A 12,136-nucleotide genomic window follows, 5' to 3' on the forward strand; every position below is an offset into this window, starting at 1 on the left:
TTTCAGAGCTATAATGACTAAGAAACTTGCTTTTTTAAACTTTCCTTAAGCAATCTTCGGACTGAGGCGCTTGCGTCAGCTTTAAAGCACACTTCCCATGTAATGGGGGGAACCAAACACCATTCATCTACAATCATGACGCAGATTTGTACATAATGCTTTTTTTTTTTTTTTTTACATTGTGTTAATTGCCGGCCGACATTCCTCTCTTTAAGAGGTTGTACTGGGCTGAGTTTTAAAGCTTGTCAAGAAGGGGAGTAAATAAAGCTCCAAAGTTGGGCTAAATTTTGATGCTGAAAAAAATGGCATTGTTCTTATACAGGTGGCCCTTGACCTCTGACCTCAAGATATCTGAATGAAAATGGGATCTGTGGATACTCAAGAGTCTCCCCTTTTCAGACACGCCCAATTTATGCTAGTCTGATGCAGCCATTTTTTATTTTTTTTTGCTGCCATTTGATTCCTAATCAGGATAATCTGCTGCTAAATGCTTTACTTTGTCAATATGGACTTTATGACTGATTGAAATGCAAAGTAATGGAATAAAAAACGTGATTCACAAAATGTGATTAATCGTGATTAACTATTGCAATTAATTGCAATAAAAATACAAACAATGTTATTTTTAATGTAATGCATAAACATTAGTTTTGGCCTTCAGCCCTCCGCTCAGATTACTCTGGAGGCCTTAATAAGAAGGAATTTTGGCAGCTCTAGTATCGGGTTTTTCCTTTTTCTCTGGGAAACAGCTGACAGGTGGCAGGAAACAAATCCCCTGTCTTCTTCTCCTCTGGCGTTTTGTACACGTCATCAGTCTAATGCAATCACCTGCCCCAACCACCACAAACCACCACCTGCAACAATGGTGCTTTTGTGTTTTCTGCACAAAGACACAGAGCCTCTGTCTTTGGACGGAGTGGTCTAAAGGAATGAGAGAAGAGAACTGGTTTGTGCGGCCTTTATGTAGAAATGAATGGGATTAGGTAAAACACACACACACGTCATGAGCGCAGTTAATTCAGTTCCATTTCAAAGCTCGTTTACATTTTGCTGTTGTCATGCGAAAACCTGTCTGCTGTTTTAAATTCAATTGGAGGATTGCATGCTTCTTTAAAGGGTTAGAGAACTCAGCAGCCTCCAGCGTGTGGAGGCATTTCAAAGAGAAAAAAAACTGATTCACACTGAGGAATTAACATTTTTTACACCTGACATGATGTGTCCTGTGGGTTATAGTGGTGAGAGGTGCGTGTTGATCTATTGAGGCCAACAGTTCAATATATACAGGGCTTAAGTCGCTGCAGTCTTTAGGGAAATAAGACAGGAACGGTTTTGTGTAGATCGATACGTCCTTTGAATAGCAAAAACACAGACGGCCAGAGGTCTTGCATGCGTCGTCCTTTTGATAGCAGTAATAGAGTCTGATGTATGTTTTATGAGGCAGTAATACTCCAAGGTTTGCCATATTTTACTCCAGCTGATCGTAACCTCATTCTGGAGCAGGAGTCATAAAGAGAAATCCTGTTAGCTGCAGCATAATATCACAAAAAAATGATAAAATAATGGCTGCACAGAGCACATAAAGCCACATAAAGGTACGCATGTTTCATGGCTCATATCATGCAGCATCAGGGAGGACATTGGAACATGCCCTGAATAGTTTCTTAATACACTCTACGTCCCTAATGCATCTGCATAGTGAGACTATTTCTGTAAAAAAAAAAAAAAAAAAAGGGGTCAGACATTCGACATTCGATAAGGAGAACCGGCTGCCCTCCCTTCTCTCCCGCCCCCGTTCAATAAAGCCTCCATTGAAGGCAGGAAAACAGCAGACGCGCCTTTTCTTTTCACCCTGAGGGGAAAGTACCTCACATCGAGGCTATCACTGAAAGGTCAAGCCTCTCCGAATCTCGTGGAAACTCCATTCAGGATACACTCGCTCTGTGTGCCACACCAGGCGCCGTCCAGCTATCATCTGTGTTACAATAACATTTGGGCGACCCGGCGGGGGGATATGAGCTCCGGAGGTGTAGAGAATGTCAGAACAACGCGCTGACCTTTTGATCGGCGAGAATATAGATGGCCATCTAACACTCTGTTGATGTCACAAATGCAACCTGTGTCTTTCGCATTTACGCTGCCCTTTCACTCCTTTACTGCTGTGTATGTGTGTGTGCTGCTCTTTAATACATTTAAGCATTATTTATATTATACAGCACCTTTCAGAAATGGGACAATATCTCAGCCAATATTAAATGGACTGCCATGAAATTTTGTGTGCACGTTTATTTTACCCACAGGATGTCTATTGATGACTTTGCATCAAGTGCCACCATGAAAATGGGTTTTGTGGTTTTTAGCGAGATGTCTGAACGGTGACTTTGTAGTTTGTTGGGACCCTTAAACATCTCGTTGTCAGGTGTTAACATGGTGTTAGGAGTTTTTTAGCCACTGCTGCAGTTAGCTTGTGCTGGGCAGATAGTGAACTGAATGTGGGGAGTGGCTTTGGTGACCGTCCTACAGTGCTGCATCTGCCTGTACCTTTAACACCACCGACAGAAAAGAATTTTTCTCATGTTTACTTTCTGGTTTAACAGGTTAACTGAAGCCTGGTTGTTGGACAAAGAAATGTCATTTTGCACTTGTTTTCTGTTTTCGGCTGATTTACATTCTGACATTACAGTTTTTGTAAGTTTTCCTCAACTTTGTGCTGGTTTGGTTCTATAGGGACGTGGTAGACTTTTTTCCCGACATCAAGTTGATAAGACCTTGTCCAAGAAAACAACCTGCCATTGAGCAGTAATGGGGAATGCCACATCAGATGGTTTTTTCTCAGGCACCAGTGTCTTTTTCCAGCTGATCCCAGTGGGAAAAGAACTTATGTGGCTGCCCAATGGAAAAGTGGTGCGCCCAGCATCTTTTTCAGACTGCTCTGCCTTTTTGTGCAACTTTTGAGCGCATCCTGTCAAAAATATCTGAAATTTTCAGAAAGTGCTGTTGTCACTGTGGCCCCTTCAGCTACTGTCACAACAAAGACAGAAAAGCCCATTTGTGGGAGCTGATTGGCTGGAGACTGAATGTTGCTAGGTTATTGTTGTTTTTATCACTTTACTGTTGTAAACTTTTTGTAAACTGTGTAGCCAAGCTTCTGTTAAAGTAGCATAACAGTGCCACATAATGTATTAGCTACCTAACTAATGCAACATTTAGTGTTAATGTCAAGCTGTTATTGTCATAGAAACAAAGCCCATGCGCAGCATGTTATTTAAAAAAACAAATACTAAGATGAAGCTCTCCCCAGCTTCCTGCCACTATTTTTCTGCCAAAAAAAAAAAATGCTATGTGGACACATGCACTTATGTTTTTTTTATTCCTTTTGAATTTTTTGTGTGTCCTTTTGTTCTATGCTGTGTCCCCTTTCTAAAATCTGAGGTTTTTGTGGGTCTGTGAATGCAGTGCAGGCAAATCCTTCAAAAGTTCTTTTTTTCCACAGCAGCAGTTTGAGTTGCGGGGTGGAAAAGTGATCAGTCGATCCAGTCAGAGCTGAGTAGATCACATCGATGGATGAGAGGAGTAGCTTCTGCAAAATGAGCAGTTAAGTTTCACTTTCACTGCGCCTGACTCTCTATTGCTCCTTCTGTGCCCAGAGTATGCTCTGCGCTCACAAATAATCAAATGGTTTATATATTCCAACAGCGCTCCTATTGAATGGTCCAGCTCCAGAAATAGAAAATCAACATGTGGTGGCAGATTACTTCACTGTGGTGGACCACCACACATAAATGAAAGTGTGGGAAACCCCGCAGCTGGCAGCTTGACTTCTGATTGTTGAACTGGGGTCAGATATTTTGCTAAATCACTCCCCACTCACTGTACACACCAGCAGTCTGTTGTCTCCTGAATGACTGTAACAAGGAAGGAAAATCTGCCTGAGTTTCCTGTAACACAAAGTTTATCTCAATACAAATGCAGGCCAGCAAGTCCTCAGATCTACATGTTGGCAGTAAAACAGACGGTGCTTTGTTGATCGATTCGTCATTGAGCATACAGCGCCCGTTTGGTTGCACTGGCGCATAAAGCGGATCATAAAAGGGGCGATAATATAACATTTTGCTAAGTGTTCTTGTCTTTATGACCCAGAAGCACAATAACTGTCTGAAAAGATCTCCTCCAAATATACTTTATCCAAGGAAATCCATTTCTTTGTGGAAGCTTTGTGGTTCCTCGCTGTGTGCGAGTCTAAAGCCAGACTTGTACCTCCAGCAGAAAAACAAAGACAAGTGGCTCTTTCACCGTGTCACTATGACTGGCTATCCTCCCACATACACACACACGGGCAACACACTGAGACGCCACGGGCAGTGCTGCCAAGTGGAGCCCGCTGCCTCTTACAAACCTCATGTTTATGCAGACGTTTAGTGTGTTTCTGGCTGGCAGTGATGGGACTTTGTTGACACGCCGCTGCAGCAGCAGCAGAGAGGAAGAGGAGATGAGATGAGGAAGAAGAACATAATGAGAGGAGAAAAATCCTTGACAGGTCTACAGTTTGAAGAGAGAAGACGAAAGAGATGAAGAGGCAAACGAAGAAGAGGGAGTTGCAAAGTCAGCAGACAGATGATAGGTGTGAGTGCTAGAGTGTGTGAGTTCCTAGGTGAGAACCGCTGCTATCGGCAAGTTAGTTAGACTCTGGGTGTGTATGTGTGTGAGAGCGCATTGTCCACCATGAGTTAAGATCCCAGATGGAATAGGTTCATATATCATCCCCTAATGACATTGGCCCAGAGTCAAATCTTTGAGATATCTCCCGTTCTCTCTCATTATGACTTAACGACTTCAGGATCTGTCTCCATTTAGCTCCGTTTCAGCCTCGCTGTCATAACTGCCAAGATTTACAGCAGAGCCCCTCCTCCTCTCCCACCGCCACGTTTAGCAACCTAAACATGTCTCGGCCGAGCAGACGGCTGGATTAATGGTGAGATTTCAGTGTTTTCAGGCCACCAGGATGTTAGTATCCTTTCAGGTGCCAGAGTAAGGCTTGTGACGTCTGCTCTATGTTAAACCCATAACATTTTCCAATATAAATGTTTATTCTCTGAGATGGTATCTGTGAAAGAGGTCATGTAAAAGCGTAGAGGAAACAAAAATTTGTTTAGCCAAAGGAGCATGTCACAAGATAAGAGTGTTTTTGTTTTTTTATTGGTTGCGGTGATTAATTCAAATATTTGCATGAAATTGAATATGTGGGCATGAGGCAAAATAACATTCCGAATGAAAGGTGTACACATGAGAGTGAGAGGATAAAGCAGTTTCCACATCCTCAAAATGTAATGCAGTAACACTGATCCTTTGCTGAAACTTTAAATTAGATTTAATAGAACTGGTGCAAAACTCTGCTTCAGTGAAAGTAAGAAATGCCTCATTTTAAATGTACTCTGTGAAAAGTGTGACTGAAAGTACTGAAATATGATGCAGACAGAACTTTCAGTTAATGTAGTTTTGAGTCAAACTAATTACAGAAAGTTGGGCTGAAAATCTTTTGCCAAAACCGAAGATGACATTTTCAAATTTCTTGTTTTGTCCAATGAACTGTTTGAAACCATAAAGATATTTAATTTACAGTTACATTAAACAGAGAAATGCATCAAATCTGTCAAATCTCAGAAACATTAAACGCTGCATAATGCTTCACGGTGCCCGCTTCATTTTACAATTTCGTGGCTTTGCTCTTCTTCCAGACTCCAAGAACCTTGTCATAAAATAGTTATGTTGTGCCTTTGGTTCGTAAATGCTCATCACTGAAACATGCTTTTAAAACACACCATTCTGCTGATAGCTAGAATGTAACAGGAGACCCGACATTGTTTATATTTTAGAATCAGATCTTGTTTGATAAATTAAATTTCACATGTTCAACCAAATTCTTTGTGAGTGATTTATCAGTCGTCAGTTGTTATCATTCATAATCAATACCAATCGCACATCTGTCCATTAAATGGGGGTGCGTTTGTATATCTAATCTGATGCTCGACATTCAAAGAGCTGTTGTTCGAAGAAACTATATGTCTGAGCTAAATATGAAGCATCCGTAAGGACACGTAACCTCAGCATGAAGACCGGAAAAGGGGAAACAACAAGCCTGGTTGGCTTTTGGATTTAAAATGTCATCACTTAATCATTTTATCCTATTAGACATTTGTGTAAAATTTTACCACAACAAGCGCATTAATTCTTGAGTTATGGGCAAAAACATGTTTTATCAGGTCACAGTGACCTTTGATTACTGAAATCGAATCAGTTTATTCTGGAGTCCAATTAGATGTTTGTGCCAGATTTGAAAACACACCTTCATGACCTGCTTCTCTTCTTCATGGGAATGAGACAGACGCAGGATCACAGTAACTTTGACCTATGATCACCAACTTCATCATTCATCAGTGACTCAAGGTGGACATTTGTGCCAAAATCTGATTTTCCTGAATCAATTTTTGTTGAGTCCAAGTAGATGTTTGTGCCAAATTTGAGAAAAACTCCCTTAAGGCCATCTTGAGATGGTGTGACAAGAATTGGACACACCTGATAACATAATTCCTCCAGCCATGACTAGACACGAGTCATGATGCTCAGCCACAATGTTGTCCAGAGCACAACGCCCCCATAAAAACAAAATTTGTTGTCATTTCACTAGATTTTGTCGTCTTTGGACAGAGGCAGTTGGGTCTTCATTCTAAGCAGAGCCAGCATATTTCCCTGAATGTTGTCTTTAAAATTCACTGCTCTCTTTATGATGAAGCCTAACATCCAAGGTGAGACTGCAGGTCAGGGAGCATCTCATGCAGTAAGAGTAAAAGTTAACAAACACATTTACCACAGGTGAGTGTTTGTGGAGGATCTGGGAGGGTGCTAAAGGTCGTTGCTATATCTGGAGCCAAGCAGCGAGCAGCGTCCTGGGGAGGCCTGGTGCTTGCCGGAGCCGCGCTCCAAAATAAACACATTCGTACCAAAAGGATCCAAACAGGAACACTCATCCATCCAAGGCAGCCTTCATTAAAGTGGTCCGCCCTGGCTCTAATTATAGGATCACAGGGCAGCCAGCAGGACAAACACAGCAAGGGCCCAAAAACACACTGATCCCTGTACCTAGTGACCCAGGTACCCACCCACTCTGCACCAACCCCAAACACTCATTTACACAGAGCCCGTCTTTCTCTGCCTGTCCACAGCACACACTCCTCAACACACACAAGTCAAAGAAGACACACACCTGGGTAAGTATAGTGCTGATCGTGAGCCTCCCGAACACACTTAAAAATAACCCCAAGGTGGAGCAGAAGGAGAGTCTGATAGCAGAGGGAGGCAGACAGGGTCAGGAGGACTCTTCTCAATAACACCTTATTATAGCCACAGACAGTCTGGGCTTTTAAGATGTTTTAAGAGATGACCCCAGGGAGGCTGTATCACCACTTACTAAGAGTCCTGAGTCCTGAATCAAGCAGCATCCTTCCCTTCCTTTCTTTCTCTGTATCATCTGCAGGCAGCTCAGGACCTCCCTCTGTTTTAGCCCCTTCATTCATTTCCTCTGGGGTTGGATCAGTAAATCAGCTCGCTGCCTGCTGAAATGACTGAAATGAGAAAATGATTGAACCTGCCCACGTCAAGAACTGGAAGTCAAACTCTAAGAAACCTCAGTCTCAATGTACTGGAAGTTTTAAGGCCCAGACATACCAATATCAGAGACCTTGCAGCGATGACAGCCGACTGTTGCATCACCTCACATCACCCGTGTATGCACATGAATGGACCACAAAAGGCAACAGCTGACAGCCAACAAGCATATACAGTCTGGGCCTGCCTGACAGGAAGTAACCCTCTGTACCAGCAGAAGGTGCTCATCTGTAATAGTCATCCAAAGAGGAATTTAAATACAGTGCCAGACATTGACAGATATTCATGGTTCCCAGAGGATGAATCCTTTTTGACTTTAGTGATCTCGTGACTTTTTCTCTAGCACCACTAGCAGGAAAAAATGCCCACTTGTCTGTGAAATATCTCAACACCTTCTTGATGGATTGGCACAACATTTTGTATCATTCATGGTTCCTTGACGAGGAATTCTATTGATTTAGTAATCCTTTGACTTTTTTTGTAGTCCCACCATGAGTTTGCAAATTTGTTTTTTTATGCCTCTGCGCAGACCCTAATGTGGCCAGAGGCATTATATTTTCAGGTTTCAGGTCATGGCACATATGTGGGTACGTGACCGGGATTTTTTTTCTTCAAATATGGTACGAATGTCCACTTGGACTAAAGAATGAAGGGATTAGATTTTGGTGATCGAAGGTCACTGTGACTGTACGCCCATCTTATTCTTGTGAATGTGGTATCTCAAGAATGCCTTGGTCGAATTTGTTAAAATTTGGCACAAACATCCACATGGACTCAACAGTGAACTGAATATATTTTAGTAATCAAAAATCAGTGTGACCTTGCATCTGTCACATTTTAATGAATGCGATATCTCAAGGAGGCCTTGAGAAATTTCCACTAATTTGGCACAAACATTCAACAAGACTCAACTTTGAACTGATTATTATTTGTTGGTCGAGCTCAAGGTTACTGTGACCTTATGTATGTCACATTTTTGTTGAGACAATATCTCAAGAGGGTCTTGAGGAAATTTTGTCAAATTTAACACAATTGTTAAGTTGGACTAAGCAATGAACTAATTCGATTTTTGGTGGTCAAAAAAGGTCAATGTGACCTTACGTTCATCTCATTCTTGTGAATGCCATATCTAAAGAAGGCCTTGTGGGGATTTCCTCAAATTTGGCACAAACATCCTCTTTGACTTAAGAATGAACTGATTAGCCTTTGGTTGTCAAAAGTCAAGGTCAATGTAATATTGAGTCTGTCACATTCTTTTGAATGCCATATCTCAAGAACACCTTGAGGGGATTTTCTCAAATTTGGCACAAATGTCCACTTGGATTCAACACTGAACTTAATAGAATTTGGTGGTCATAGGTCACTGTGACCTTGTGTCTGTCACATTCTTGTAAGCTTGATATCTTATGAAGGCTTTATGGGAATTTGCTCAAATTTGGCACAAAGGTCCACTGGGATTCAAGAATGAACTGATTAGATATTGGTGATCAAATGCCACCGGTCACTATCATTATGTTTTCTGGCCATTACTTAACTTCATAACTCAGGAACAGAACAGTCAGATACTAAATTGGTGATAGTAATCTTGGGTGCCCAGTGCCCACCTTAAAACTCTGAAGCGTCCACTTTTTTAGACATACGTGTAAAATGTAACTGCATCTTGACTGGTTCGCGGGGAAGTGGTAATTCAAGTTTACATTTTATTAATGGTATTTTATAGTGTTTTGTGGAGCTGTGTGCCAGTCTACAGGTAACTGCAGTTGTTGTTTCACTGCCAGTGATTATTTTGATGTGAAGAAAAAAAGCCCAGTTTAATTTCCTGTTTTGTCCTAATTATTCATGAAGGAATACATTGAACATTTAGTAGAAACACATATTAGTGTTGTAGAGCTGCTGATGTGTAAAGAGCTGCCAAGATGTGTTTTTTAAGCCCTCGGGCATCGTCTCCAGGAACAATGAGTTCTCTATGAATATTACATTTCATCTAAATGAGATGCCAATTATTTTTATCAAGAACTTCCATCCTTCTGTAAGTCAGAACAAAGTGATGATCACAAAGAGAGCACACTTCTCTCTCGCACATCCCTAATATGCAATCAAGCAGAATGTCAACCTTGCTTTGTGCTGACACCCACGAGTGATAATTGTGTAAACAAAAGGAGCATCATTCATTCAGATGTTATAAAGAAAGAGATGAAAAGGGAAAACAAAAGAATGCAAACAGAAGGAAGAGGAGAGGAGCAAAAACAAACAGAATGTCACCAGGTCTCCTGTGATTCTGGAGGTTTTTACACAAGTGATTATCGTGCCACTTTAAATGTGTCTGTTTACACATCTGGTTTCTGAGCCGAGTGACTGTAAATGGAGGTGAGGAGGAGGGTGGAGGAGATGGAGCAGCAGCTGGAACGTCGTGAGGCTTATTGGGGCCAACAGAGGGCATTGTTATCTGTAATATCCATTCAAATGTGCCGTATCAGATGCAGTGAGTGCCGCTCTGCTTGGGGATGGAAATTAGTCTTGTTCCCCACTCAGCCCTGGTCACGCCAAGGGCGAACTCAGACAAATGAATTTACTCAGACAATACATATGGAACGCCGGCGATACAGAGGGACGTATGAACGGCAGGAACAGAAGCAGAGAGCGCTGTCCAACCCGTAGCTGCTCTCTACTCCTACAATGCTAAACAACTGTCAGCATTTTATTTCCTCGCAGCTTCAGGGTGACTTTAACATTTCATTTTCACTTCATGGACATTTTTTTTTGTATTCAGTTACAAGTGCTGCAAAAATTCAACAACTAACAAGATCATAAATCAGATCGGCTGCATGTTGGCGCAAAAAAAAAACCACATCGATGTAGCTTGTGGTGCTTTGAGGCCCAGACACAACAAACCGAAGTCAGCAACAAAAGCGGACTGTTGCTTCACCTCAAGTCTTGTGTCTCGGCTCAAACGTTTTACATGGACACACCGCAAAAACTGCAGATAATGGCCAACCAGCAAGTACAATCTGCACCTGCATGAGAGAAAACAGCTCTCGATACCAGCAGACAGAGGTCATCTGTAATCTTTATTCAGAAAGACGGAAACAGGAAGAGTGCCGTGATGCTAGTTAGCCCGTTAACACAGTGACAACATAATCCAATGTTGAAAGAACAAACCATATTTACCAACAACACAAACCACCAGAAAAAGTTGCTGCAAAAGAATGGTGCACAACACACCACAGAGACTAGGGCAACAGACGAAGAAAGGAGTTTTAAGTTTTAGAACAGTGAGAATTACTTAGCACCTTTAAAAACAGTGTTTACAAACTGATTTGACAAACAAAGCAGAGCGGCAGCAAGACAGCCCAGAGGCAATGTAACAAGAGAAGCCAGACAAAAACTGAGGTAGAATTAAACAAGAGATCAGATGCAAGAACACAATAATCAAAACTGCACACACACACACACACACACACACACACACACACACACACACACACACACACACACACACACACACACACACACACACACACGTATTATTTTATTTTGTTTGTTTCAGTTTTGGCTATTGTAAAATTGTTCTTAAATGTCATCATGAGTAGCATAAAAAATCTTAAAATCTATTAAATTTAATTATCCTCAAGCTTTAGGAACGGTTGAATGATACAGAACATAAAAAAATAAAATAAAATTTAAAAAAAAATGAAGCCGCCCTTTAATTTGATATGGTCCTGCTTGAACCCGGAAACTAAAGTGAGACATAATCCAACAAAGATGTTTTTGTTTAAATGCATTGAGCTGTCACTTCCTAATTCCTCCAAAACAATGAACCCACAGTGCTGTGAGGTCACCAAACTAGTTTGTATGAGTAACCTTGTCGGCCATCAAGTCACCACTAGATACCCAGTTAAAAGAAAGACGTCTTATAATAGAACAGAACCATTTAACAGCTTCCTGTTGATTTTACTCTAAACAGAGGCACGTTATGATACAGAAATGTCATGTTCCATTGTGCCTTGTGTCACCTCTGGCCTGGATCTCTGTGTGTGTCAGACTTTGTACAGTAGAAAGCTCCGGCTTCACACTGATGCTGCAGATAGGAACACGCAGAGTGCTATCTTGCAATCCCCTGGTGCTATCTCACTGAGAGACACTGTGAAGTGTAGAGGACATAAATCTTGTGTATTTACGACCGGTGCTGTAGTCAGCTATCTGTTAGGATGCCCCCCCTCCTCCTTCTCTCCTGCCTGATCTTGTCTGTACAGCGTCTAGGTGCTTCTACTGTTGTCACATGACATTTCATAATCAGCCTGTTATGTCACAGATTGCTATCAGAAGAAAAAAGGCTTGGCCATAGAAAATCTGAATGTTGTGTAATCTGACTCTGCTAATCCCACAGTGTGACCCTGTTGTGTGCGGATTTATTGTTTTCTCATGATGGCGTGCTTTCTGCTCAGTAATAGAGTGAGATTATTAATTTCGAGCTGCA

This window comes from Plectropomus leopardus, chromosome 19 (assembly GCF_026936395.1).
Source record: "Plectropomus leopardus strain MGB_pleo_1.0 chromosome 19, ASM2693639v1, whole genome shotgun sequence".
NCBI lineage: Eukaryota > Metazoa > Chordata > Actinopteri > Perciformes > Serranidae > Plectropomus > Plectropomus leopardus.